Source organism: Halichoerus grypus, chromosome 5 (genome assembly GCF_964656455.1).
Source record: "Halichoerus grypus chromosome 5, mHalGry1.hap1.1, whole genome shotgun sequence".
Taxonomy (NCBI): domain Eukaryota; kingdom Metazoa; phylum Chordata; class Mammalia; order Carnivora; family Phocidae; genus Halichoerus; species Halichoerus grypus.
Genome location: NC_135716.1, coordinates 164,201,699 through 164,214,482, shown reverse-complemented (window position 1 = coordinate 164,214,482; position 12,784 = coordinate 164,201,699). Strand labels below are relative to the sequence as shown.

Genomic DNA, 12,784 nt, shown 5'->3' with positions numbered 1-12,784 from the left:
CATCATTAGGGAAATGTAAATTGAAACCACGATGAGATACTATTTTATACCCATAAGGCTAGCTAAAATAAGAGATGGGGGCATCTGGCTGGCTCAGTGGGAAGAGGGTGTGGCTCTTGATCTCAGGGTCCTGAGTTTGAGTCATGTTGGGTATAGAAATTACTTAAATAAATAAATAAACTTAAAAAAAAAAAGATAATAACAAGTTGGTTGAGGATGTGAAGAAGTAGAACCTTTGTGGCATTGCTGGTGGGAATGTAAAATGGAGCAGCTATTGTGGAAAACAGGCTAGTTCCTCAAAAAATTAAACATAGTTACCATATGGCTCAGCAATTTATTCCTAGGTAGAGGGGCACCTGGGCGGTGCAGTCAGTTAAGCATCTGACTCTTGGTTTCAGCTCAGGTTGTGATCTTGGGGTTGTGGGATCAAGCCCCATGTCGGGCTTCGGGCTCCGTGCTCGGCACGAAGTCCGCTTAAGACTGTCTCTCCCTCTCCCTCTGCCCCTCTGCCTCTCTAAAATAAAGAAATCTTTCAAAACATTTATTCCTAGGTAGATTCGCTGGAATCGAAAACTGAGTTCACATAACACTTATACAGAAAAGTTCATAGCAGCATTATTCACAGCAGTCCCAACAGAAACCACCAAATGTTCATTAACTGATTAATGGATAAACAAAATGTGATAAGATCCATACATGGGATATGAAGCCATAAAAAGGAATGAAGCACTGATACAGACTACAACAAGCATCAGCTTTGAAAATATTATGCTAGGGGGCACCTGGCTGGCTCAGTTGGTTGAGCACATGACTCTTGACCTCAGGGTCATGAGTTCATGCCCCACATGGGGAGAGGAGCCTACTTTAAATGAATGAATGATTGAATGAATAAATAATAAATACATAAATAAATAAATAAATAAATAAATAATAAAAATATTATGCTAAGTGAGAGAAGTGAGTGAAGGACTACATATTGTAGACTCCACTTCTAGGAAATGTCCAGAATTGGCTAATCCAGAGAGACAGAAAGCAGATTCATGGTAGCCAGGGGCTGGTGGGAGGGGAAAATGGGGAGTGGTTTGAGGTTTCTTTTTGGGGTGATGAAAACGTTCTGGAATCAGAGTGTGGTGATGGCTACAAAACACTGTGAACACACTAAAAACCCTGAATTGTATACTTTCAGATGAATTTTTTTTTAAAGATCTTTTCTTAAAAAGAGAGAGAGAGCACAAGCAGGGGAAGGGGCAGAGGGAGAAGGAGAAGCAGGCTCCCCCCTGAGCAGGCCATTCCAGGACCCCAAGATCATGACCCGAGCTGAAGGCAGATGTTTAACTGACTGAGCCACCCAGGGACCCCAAAAGATTTTATTTTTTAAGTAATCTCTGCACCCAACATGGGGCTCGAACTCACAACCCCAAAATCAAGAGTCATATGCTCTACCAACTAAGTCAGCCAGGCACTCCCTAAGATGGTGAATTTTATGTTAGGGGAATTATACCTTTAAAAAAAAAAAAGAAAGAAAGAAAGAAAGAAAAGAAGAAGGAGGAAAAAGCCCACACATAGCTAACATTCAGTGGAGGGTGGAGGGAGAGGGGACAAACACACACACAGCAAAATTACTGTTGTGCTAAGTGTCTGAAGGAGGGGTAACAAGACTGAGAGCTATGATGGTAGTGGTCAAGGAAGACTTCCTGGAAGAAGTGAACTGAAGGAAGAAGGGCTAGCAAGGTAAGGAGGAGAGGGAAGGACAGGCAGCAGGGAAAGCGTGTGCAAAGGCCCTGTGGTGGGAGGGAACTTGGCAAAAAGAAAGGTCCAGAAAAGCCCCCCGGGGCTAGAGCATGGGGAATGAGAGGGGGCAGAACGCCAGAGGGAAGGGCTGGAAAGGCGGCCTGACGCCAACATGGCGGGGTCAGAGGCCTGAGCAGGAAAGCAGCTTGGAGCTGGAGAGAGGCGGCACCAAGCCCTCTGAGTGCTCCCTTGGGGTCAAGCCTCACATTGGAGGTGTCGGCACCTAGTGCAGAAGGTCAAGTGCGGGAAGGAGCTGGCAGCTCATTTCTCCCGACTGAGCCACTCCACGTGACCTGATGGAGGGAGGGAAAAAATCCAGTTCCCTGACTTATTTAGCAGCACCTCCGGCACTGACGCTCCCAGGAAGAAAATAATGACGAAAACCAGCCTCACTGCTATGGCAACAGCAACCACTTCCGACTTAGCCTCCTGACTAAAGGCCTGGCGGGGGAAGCCTGCCTAGCTGTAGTGGGGGGCGGCAGGAGCCCCTCCTCCAGCGCTGCAGGATCCCCCTTCCCTTGCTGTTGCAGTCCTGGCTCAGCTCCCAGCTTCCCCACTTCTCCCATCAGAGAATCACGGCAGCTGCCAACACCTGGACAGCCCTTCACAGCTCAGCCTGTGATTTATGTGTCCCTCCTGCAATGTGGGGCTATTAGCCCCACTGGACAGATGAAGACACTGAGGCTCGGAGAGCTGAGGGGCGGTGCCTACAGCCTGGTATCCTTCCCTTTGTTCTGCCCTTATCCCACCTGGCAAAGGTCTGTTCACCTGTGCAGGTATCCGGCTCTGACTCATCCATGGCACAAAGGAATAAATGAGTGGAAGGAATGTCACCCCCCCCCCCGCCCCCAGCCTGTCCCCTGCTTCCTCTCCTGGGAATCGATCTGCACCGCAGGGTGGGGGGTGCCCTGTTCTGGTCTAGCCCAAGAGGGCCAGGGTGGGGGGTCATCTGGGGCCGATGAAATGCGCCCTCAAAGGGGTGTCCCTAGGTGACTGGGCTGAAGTGTTTCCCTTCAAAATGCCTGGCTCTGAACTTTAACGCTAGTATTCACGAGGGCTAATATTTCCTACGCGCTAACACTGGGCCAGGCTTTGTGCCGAGCACAAGCAGAGTGAGGGATGGGCTGTGGTCCCGGTTCTATGGTGGGGGGGCTGCGGGGGTACAGCCTGAGATCTCAGAGCTGGAGCAAACCTAGGTGGCCTGACTCCGGAGCCTGAGCTTTTGACAGATACCTGCAGCCCCCAGGAGACTTTCTCCCCCTTCTGCCATCCCTCATCCCCAGGCAGGCTGGGAAGATTAAAGGGGGGCAGAGGAGCAGAGGGGAGGGAGCTGAGCCTCAGTCTGCAATCATTTCCTGGCCCTGGGCCAGAAGGCTGCAGGCAGAACCTGTTGGAAGAAGAGGGGCTTGCTGTCTGTGGGAAGGGAGGGCCCCTCCTGGGAACTGAGCCCTGCCTCTCTCCAGGCCTGGGGTTCACAGGAGGAAGGAAAGGGAAGGCATGGCTGGGGAGTACCTACTAAGTGCCTCTGCTGAGCCCAGCACTTTACAGGTGGCATTTTGCTTTATCCCCAGAGTGACACTAAGATAATAGCTAACACTTATTATATGCCAAGTGTCTCTTGAATGCTTAGCATGCTTTGATTCATTTAACCCTCACAGAGACATGGCAGGTAGAGACTGAGATCATCCATGCCTTGCACACAGGGAAAGCGAAGCGTAAAGAAGAGAAGTAACAAGGTCACACAGCGGATGCAGATCTGAACCAGGTCCTCTGGCCCCAGAGTCCATGAGGAACAAACTTCCTATCCCACTAGGGCAGTGGCAGCCCCATTTTCCAAAGGAGGAGAGTGAGGTCTCCGGGTGTCGGGGCGGGGGGGTCAGGTCCCATCTCCTGGGAATCTGGGAATGTCTGACTTTCTTAGTGGCCCCTCCTGGACGGACGGCCACCTTTGCCACTGCTCCCCAACAGCTCCTGTCTGGCAACATCGAGAGCATGGGGAAGGGTTCTAGCTGTAGACTCTTGCTCACAGCTATCCAGACTGAGCAGAGGGGCCAATTGTTTCCACCTACCCGGGACAGTTTATTTTTGTTCAGGGTATTTTTGTCTGGAATCACACACCCAACCACGATCCTTTCCAGAAATGGCATCAGCGCACTTCCTAGAACAGTTCACGAAGGGCTGCACAGCCTTCATGGACCTCTGTGTACCCATCTGTACAAAGGGCTGGAGGGTTGTTCTCGGGGGACCCTCCTGCCCCCCACATCCCCAGATTCTCTGCCTCAGAGCTTCCCAGTTAGCAAACGGTCATGGCTCTGTGCCTTATAGGCGTGCCGCCCTCCGAAGACTGGTTATGATTTCTGTTGGCCGCATCCTAAGTGTTGACTAAGTGCCAGGTGCTGTGCTGAGTGCTCTCCAGAGTCTCGCATGGAGTTTGCTCAGTGGCCCTAAGAGGCCGGTACAGTTATTTCCATTTACAAGAAACAAGTCAGGTTGAGCAGCCTGCCCATGCCCAGACTCCTGGAGACCAGCAGCAGGAGGGTGGCTCACTATCACCTGGCACAGCTGGGAGGGTGAGAGCTGATCACGTATGTCAAACATCTGGCCATTGCAGAGCCCCCACCCTCCATCCTGACCCATCCAGCCTGGGGAGCCTCACAGCCCAGCCTGTCCCGGTCTGTCCCTGCAGCCACAATGTGAGTCTCTCACTTTGGGGTGGAGGGGGGTGGTCCCTGTGTCCTTGGTGGCCATTCTTAGGGATGACAGCTAGTGGCAGCTTGGGGACAGCAGCCTGCTCAGATGGCTCATGGGGCTGCTGACAGCATGATCACCGTCGGAGGCAGACCAGGTACCTGGGAGCCTCTGCCTGCAGCCCGCCCCGAGTCCAGAACCTTCTCTAAGATTTGCAGGTCTTCAGGACCAAAGCAAGAGTACCAATACAGCACCATGCATCTAAATATTTAAGTTATGAACCAAGCTAACAGACCCTTAAATAAAATATGTCCTCTCTTCCCACCTAGACACATAAAGGTCTGGAAGGCCAGGCTGTGAACGTAAATTCCTCTGACTCCCTGGGGTGCTGTGCTAGAGCCAGCTCGGGCGAGCATCCCCACCCCTGGCCCCCTTCTGGGCAGGGGCCTAATACGCAGGTCAGGACACCCTTGGACGCAAGTGTTGGCAACATCCACCCCCCACCCCCACAGGCTGTCCTCTGGAAAAGCCCTGGCAGGTCCTCAAAGTGGGCTTGGGGCTGATTGGGCAGGGGACTGGCATCCGTTGTGAACAAACTGGCAAATCCTCACTGGAGACACATTCCCAAAGCAGTCTCAGGCCACACAGGGGCCTGGGCTCCGGGAGCAGCCCAGGGGGATGAAGAGAACTCGGAATTTCGCATCGGGAAATCCAGGCCAAGCCCAGCTCATGCCTTGCTTGCAGACTGGTCGACGCCTCCCTGACCAGCGTCTCTAAGAAGCCCTGTGCCTCCCACACCACGGAACCCCCAGCACCTAGCACAGGGCCTGGCCCAGAGAAGGCGCCAAGGAATAGCAGACTGGCTGAGCGAACGAAGCGCCTTCGGGATTATTCCGCCAGGCTTTCCGTCGGCTCACAGGGGCCAATCAAGCATCACACATTCACGGCGGGCCAGATGGCTCAGACCCAGAGTGCCCGGGCCAGGGAGAGAGATTCGAAGCGGGAACAGAACAGATTCCAACAGCATGACGCCCACCGTGACGGATATGGCGGGGACAGGTGTTGTCAGAGCCCGGAGGAGGACGTCCGTGTGTGTGTGTGGGGGGGGGGGGTGCAGGAGGGCAGAGAAGCTCCAAAGAGGAAATGATGAGTGAGCTGGCCTTCAGGAGACACAGAGGAGAAAGGGCGTCCAGAGGCCAGGACAGCAAATGCGAAGGCACTGAGGCGTGAGGTGTAGCTGGTGTGCTTGTGTCACTGTGGCCTCAGCTCGGGCACCGAAGTGGCGGGCGTTAGGGTTGGCGGGCCAGCCTGGGCAGCGTCCCACTGGCTAGACCGAGTAATTCTCACCGTGGGGTCCCCGGAGCAGCGGTATCAGCGGCAGCTTGGAACTTGTCAGAAACTCAGGGTAAGGTCCAGAAATTTGTATTTTAAGAAGCCCTCCTGGTGATTCTGCTGCACATTCAAGTTTCAGAAGCACCACATTAGCACTTCCTCCCCAAGACAATGAAGAGCCATGGAGTGTTGTAAAGAGAGGGAAGGAGGACCAGAGCTGCACTTCATGACGGTCGCTCGGGGAGTCTGGTGAGGGGCTGGTGAAAGGCCCACGTCTGAAAGTTGGCCCCATGTGGACCCTCACCTCCAGCTGGACAGTGTCAGAAGAATAATCTATCCGCACAAGTGAGGGACTGGGCCACCGGGAAGTCGAGACCCTTGCTGGGCACAGGGCCTGTTGCCAGGGTGACCACCTGTCAGTAGGAGAAACAGGGCAGCGCCCTATGGAGGGTCAATGAAGGGGAGCTGGTTATCATGGCAACCTCCCCTCAGGTGGGACAGGGTAATGGAAGGAGGCCTGGTTGTCTCCAACTACCTCACCCCCGTTCCCAGGAGGGAGCACCACTGACCCCACCGTCCCCCTCTGCCTGCATCTAGCTCCTCATCCCCTCCTCTGTCCCTTGGGCCCCAGGTGGCAGTCTCCCCCCTTCCCTATCCTGAAGCCACACCCTCCTTGTCACAGCCTCAGGGCTGGGGGCCGTCTCCTTGGTTACAGCCCTGGCTCCCGTGGTATCCATGGTGATCTTCTCTCCAGAGGCCTGAGACCCTCATCTGCCAGGCCTTCACCTTCCTTTGCCAAGGCTGGTCCTGGGGGCGGTGACTCAAGTCAGCGGCAGGGCTCCCCCACCCTCCCTAGCTGACACTGGGTGTGGAAGGAGGAACAAGAGGATCCAACGTGTTACCTTCAACCGGGAGCTGGATGCAGAAGGCACATTAAACAGCTTGTCAAGGCCTAACTTGAAGCTCAGGGGGAGAGCAAATCACACCCTCAAACCTGGTAGAGCACAAAGCACGAGGAGTCTAGAGTCCCACAGGCCAACACCGTGTTACCCGGGGCAGGCTCTGTGCCTCCCCGAGCCTCAGTCTCCCCACCTGTACATCGGGGATAATATTAGCATCTACCTCCTAGGGCTCCTGCAAGACTGAGGAGAAGCATCGGAATCAAGAAGCACAGTGCCTGGCACCTCCCTGCATCCTGTCCTCCCGCTTCTCGGGGAGGAGGGAGGAACCTCTCTCCCTGGCTCCTGGGTGACCTCCCTCTGCTGGTGGGACGCTTGGTGGGGAACAGCAGCGGCTCTGGGGTCAGCAACACTCCACAAACACCGACTTCCGGTACAGTTATTATTACTATGAATCATCTGGCGGTGAATGGAGTCCTGCCTGGCAAACTGCTTCCTCCAGGTAATTTACATTTCCCATTGTCAGCGTAATCTTCATTCGCTATCATCTGATGCCGGGATGTTTTCTAGAAAGCAGGAGCCATGTTGTGCTTCTCAGTTTTCCTGCAACGCCCTGGCCCAGGCCCTGGCAGGGAGCACCCGCGAAGCTCAGCACGGGAGGGACTCGGAAGTCATCTGCTCTAACTTAGCACGCAAGCAGAACGCTCTGCTCCCTAGTCCTACCGAGTGCTTGAATGCCTCCAGGGATGAGGTCCTTACTCCCTGCTGAATGTGGCCCGGTGCCTAGGACTCCAGGGAGGCTGAGCAGGAGCTGAACGGGCAGGTGCAGGAGTGGGGGCTGTAGGGAACCCCGGGGCCACCCCCACCCCCATGGCCGAGCGGCCCCCCTTCCCCTCCCGCTGAGAGTTGATAATAGGAGTGGTTCTAATTATGCTCTAATTGCTTTCTTCCAGGCGGTTTCTCTGGAGCCAAGGAGTTCAGAGTTCATGAATAAATGAAGAGGGAGGAAGCGGAAAGGGATGTTTATTGATCCACAAATCTCTACGTGCCAGTGTCTGCCCCACAAATGCTTGGGCGTGCAGTTGTGTGCAGTTCTGAACACGCGCGCACGCGCACACTCCAGCCCCAAACCTCTCTCTCCTGAGGACCAGTACCGGGTCGAAGGAAGGTAACAAGAAGTCTCCTAAATTGGCTTTAGGTCGCAGTCCCAACTCTGTCACTGACTTGCACTGTGGTCTTGCGCAAACCCGAGTTTTCCCACCTGTATGGTCTAGGGAAGAGGCAGGAGGAACACTTACAGCTCCATGCTGGTCGGGGCCCTGGTGGGGGCCCTGGTGGGGACGGACGGGGCTCTGGACTCAGAAGCCTGCTCGGCTGCCCACCAGCTCTGAGGCCCAGGGCCTCAGGTGCTTCCTCTGTTAAATGGCAACGATAGGCTGTGGGTTACCAACGGTCACCCAGGGCACAGAACAGCCTTAGGCGAGGGCCTGGCATAGAGTAAGCATTTGGTGAGCGGTGATGTTACCACCTGCACAGTATAGACGGGTGGTAACCCCCCAGCACAGTATAGACGGGTGCCTTCATGACCAATGAACAAACCCAGGCACAGAGAGGTCAAGCAACTTGCCCCAAATCATGCATTAAGTGACAGAATTTGAACCCAGGACCTTCAGGCCTCGAAGCCTCTGTGCTCCAGTCTTGGTTCTCCACTATGTCTGATTCGTCTGGCACACGGTAGGTGACCGCAATAATGGACCAAAGGACAGAGAAATGTAGGCGGGAAATGAGCATCAAAAACAGGCTCTGTTTCCAGTGACCAGGGTGGGAGTGGGCTGATGTAGGTAGAACGAGGCCAAGATTTCTTTCAAGGTCAAGGCAAAGTGCTGGGTCTGAGGGACCCCAGAACTCGGTGCCTCCTCAGCAGCTGGGGCCAGGTGGGGACAATGGGGATCCTTTGTGTATGTTCGTGGAAGGAGATCTTTTTACTGCTTTGTGACACCCACTAAGAAGCCAAAGCTAAGGAATCCTGGCTTTTGGCATCAGGCAGAACCCGCTCTGCCACCGCCTTGCTGTGTGACTTTGGGCAAGCGACTGCAGTTCCGTGAGCCCCAGAGCCCTCATCTAGGTGATGGGGATGACAAGGGTCCGCCTTTGGGACTGTGGCGAGAGTGATAGGAGAGGGCCCGGGTGAGGCCCTATACTCGAGGCTAAGAGTGGGGGCTTGGAGTCCGATTGCCTGGATTTGCACCCCAGCACCCCTGCACGTAAGTGCTCACGGCCCCAGATGCTGCTTCTGATGTGTCTGCCCCACCAGGGCGGAGCAAGGGGGAATGGGCTCCTCCAGGTGAAGCAGTTACAACAGTAGGCAGTGTGGCCGAAGCGCTCAATGAATCTCTTAGACTACACGCATGAAGACACCCTGCAGTCCATTTCACATACGGGGAAACAGCCCCATAGAAGGGCAAGGACTGGTCCAAGGTCACAGAGCCAGTTCACGGCAGAGCCAGGCCCATGTGGGGGCTGGCTGTATGCAGGGACCCTGTCCACACCTCAGTTTGAATGGATAACCACTCAAGACCCTTCCCAGCCCCTGAGCCAGCCTGCTCAGGCTTGGGGACTCGGGACTGAAGCTCCCTTCTCCTTGTCTTCCCTGCGGGCTCCAAGCAGCGGGGTGTGTCAGAGGGCAGGGAGGGTGATCCGCCTTCCTGGCCTGCCCCGCCCGCCCCTTCACTCCAGGGCTGGCAGAGGCCTCAGAAACAATCCAGGGGCCCAGGACTGGAACAGCATTTGTCAGCCCTGCATGGCGGTGGCGGGCCTGTCTCCATGGCAACAGTGCAGCGTGAAGGCATCCTGGCATCATTAGGGCGCACGCTGAGTCGTATAAACAGAGGCTGCAGTAGATTACACGCCTATTATGAGCAGTCTCGGGCTCTGAGCGCTGGTAATTATGCCTAATTGTGCATTTAATTGTGTAATTGAAAACCCGCATCTCTGATTCAGGCTGGGGCTGCAGAACCTCCCCCCTCCAAAAAAAAAAAAAAAAAAAAAGAGGTTTAGGAGCCATCACTACTCTGAAAATCCCAGGGCTGCCTCCCCTTCTAGGGCAAGGGGTAGCCAGAGTAGACTTGGGTTAAAGAGCCTACAGACTCCCATGTCCCCCACTCCCTGTGCCAGGAGCTCAGCCAGGATCTGTGATTTGGGATGGGGTGGGGAGGAGCATGCTTAAGGCAAAGGGACGTGGTAGGAGCCCACAATTTCCATTATTCATAATAGATACCATTTTGTGCTCTGCCACTGTCCTCTCAGGACCTAGAACCAGCATCTGGTGGTTCCAAGGGACCTGGATCATCATCAGATCCATTACACGTCCAAGTAGTCATCCAACTTACATACAAATTCTTAATCACTGCCAGTGACAGGGAACTCACCACCTGACTGTCAGTCTGCCACTGCAGAGCCTCTGTAGATAACTTGAAAACCACTGATGGAGTTCAATAATCTCCTCTCCAGTTTCCCAGTTTCCCAGACTGGAGAAAATGAGGCCCAGAGAAGGGCAGGGCTAGCTCAAAGTTGCACAGCAGGTGAGTTCCAGAACCCCGGGATTCTGACTTGCAGCTGAGGGCATATCTTGTGCCCTAAGGTGACTGAGCACCTAGAATTGTACCTGGCACTTTGTGGGTGCTTCTTAAGTATTTGCTAAATACAACTCTGGATAGGGTTAGCTGATGGCAATTCTTATTCTCTCACCCAACAGAATTGAATCTTTCTGGAGTTCAGGAAGCTGATCTGCAGTGGCCCAGGGTTAGTGATGGGTCAGAACCTCCTGCTCTGAACCTCTGCGGTCCGAGACTCGAGTTTGCAACCAAATGTGCCAAGTGGGCATTTGGGATGGGGGCAGTACGGACACTCATTCAAACAGAAGACCGAGGAAAGAGGAGGGCACGTGAGCCCCTGACAACCTGGCACCTGGGTGTGAAGCCTTGGGCAGGCCATTGGAGACAGAAGTGTCCTCCTCCGCTCAGAGCCTCAGCCTCACATCACCACTGCCTGCAGCGGGAGGGGCTGGGCTAGCGGCAGGTCTGGGCCCTCCCTGGGAAAGGGCGGGCCTCATTGCTGCCTTAGAGCCGGAGAGGTCCTCTTAGATGATGAGTCCGGGGGACACAGGGGGCCACATCTTCCTCTCTGCTCCCCTTTGAACGAGCGCTGGACTCTGGGTCCAGAGGGCCTGCATTAATTCAGGCCACCCTCACTACAGTTCCATGAAGGGGTGCTATGATTATTCCCATTTTACAGAAGAGAAGACTAAGGAACAGTAAGGCCAAGGCCACATAGATTTGACAGAACTGCCACTTCACTTATGTCTTGTACTGACTGAAAAGGGGACGTGCTCCCTTTCCTACACCACAGTATTTAGATTCATAGAACTTGCTGTTTCATTTCTGGAACATTTAGGAGTGTGAACCCTTTGTGAGCTTTACTCAGCGTATCTTATCTCAAAGGAGCCTCCTGACAACTCTCCGAGGCAGATCAGTATCCTGATCGAGAGACATGCAGGTGGGAGCTCAGAGAGGTGAAGTGTCTTGCCCCAAGGTCACCCAGCTACAAAGAGGTAGAGATGGAACTCAAACCCCAGCCTGACCCTAAAGCCCAAGCTCTTCCCTGTTGACCTCTCTGCCTCTGGTTCACCAGCTGCTCTGAGAGGCAGAGGCCCGGAGGCCGGGTAATGTGTTCAAGCCTGCAGCCACAGTAACAGCTCTTCCAAAACTTCAGGGCACGGTGCTCACTGGGGGAAGTGTTTCTGATTCACCAGCCCTCTCCCTCTCCAGGTCATGGCCAGAGGCCAAGGGCACTGGAACCGGGCTCTTGCGGACCACAACTGGTTCCATTGCCTGTAGCCTGGAAATAGCTTTTTTTTTTTTTTTTTTTTTAAGATTTTATTTATTTATTTGAGAGAGAGAGCACATGAGAGGGGGGAGGGTCAGAGGGAGAAGCAGACTCCCTGCCGAGCAGGGAGCCCGACGCGGGACTCGATCCAGGGACTCCAGGATCATGACCTGAGCCGAAGGCAGCCGCTTAACCAACTGAGCCACCCAGGCGCCCAGCCTGGAAATAGCTTTTAATAAACACATTTCTGCGGCGCCTGGCTGGCTCAGGCGTAAAGCATGCAACTCTTGGTCTCAGGGTCATGAGTTCGAGCCCCACACTGGGCGTAGAGATTACTTTAAAAAAGACATGAAAACAAAACAAAACAAAACACACATCTCTGGGCTCAACTTGCTGTCCCATCACCCATGCCCCCCTGAAGCCTGAGGAGAGAAGAGATGTCAATGATCACAGCTGACCATCTCCGCTTGGTCCAGATTTTACAAGCATTCTCAACTCTTTTTCCCTTGATGACTCATCCGAGACCCAGGCTGTATCTTCTGTTTCCTTGGTGACAAGTCACTTCATGCTTCAGGCCTCCGTATGCCCATCAGTAAATGGGTATAAAAACCACACCTATCTCACAGAGTCGTTATGAGGGTCTCCAACGCAGTTAATTTCTTGCCCGGGTACCTCTCCTTCAACCTGCCTCATAGCAACCGTAAACTCGGCACAGTGAGTGGGGTGAGTAGAAATGGGGGACAAGCAGCTCAGCAGATCTGGCACCTAGCAACAAGCCCTAGTGGCTGAGGAAGGGGTTAGACTTGTCCAGCTGCGACCGCGCCCAGCATCCCCACCTCCTCGGGGGAGCAGCGGGGCATGCGCCGTGGAAGCCACCGAGACCTAGGTCTGGGTTTGAATCGCCGTTCTGGCCCCGCCCTCCACGTGGCCACGGATGATTGAGACAGTAACCAGGGACAAGGCAGATAAAGCGCCTGGCTCATTGGAGACACCAAACAAAAGGAAGTCGGAGCTGCTGTTATTATTGCCCTCTGAACCGTACACTTCCCGCATAAAGAAACTAAGACTTGAAGAGTTTATGGAAATGACTCTGACCCCTAAGTCCCCCAAACTAAGCCACGGGGTAGGGGCCAAAGTCCTGACTGCTTCACAGCAGGGAGGCCGAGGCTCAGAGAGGGGAAGGGACTTGC

The 12,784-nt window shown here is 54.2% G+C and overlaps 1 protein-coding gene and 1 long non-coding RNA gene across 3 annotated transcripts in view; one reads left to right on the top strand and one right to left on the bottom strand.

Moving 5' to 3' along the window:
- NKAIN1 (sodium/potassium transporting ATPase interacting 1) overlaps positions 1-12,784 on the bottom strand; it is a 40,051-nt gene that overhangs the window by 21,359 nt on the left and 5,908 nt on the right. The gene's annotated exons all lie outside the window — the stretch shown is intronic.
- LOC118539703 (uncharacterized) lies at positions 1,596-11,943 on the top strand. The gene is made up of 3 exons (XR_013447595.1): positions 1,596-1,731; positions 7,664-7,878; positions 10,465-11,943. It is a non-coding gene; the product is annotated as an uncharacterized LOC118539703 (long non-coding RNA).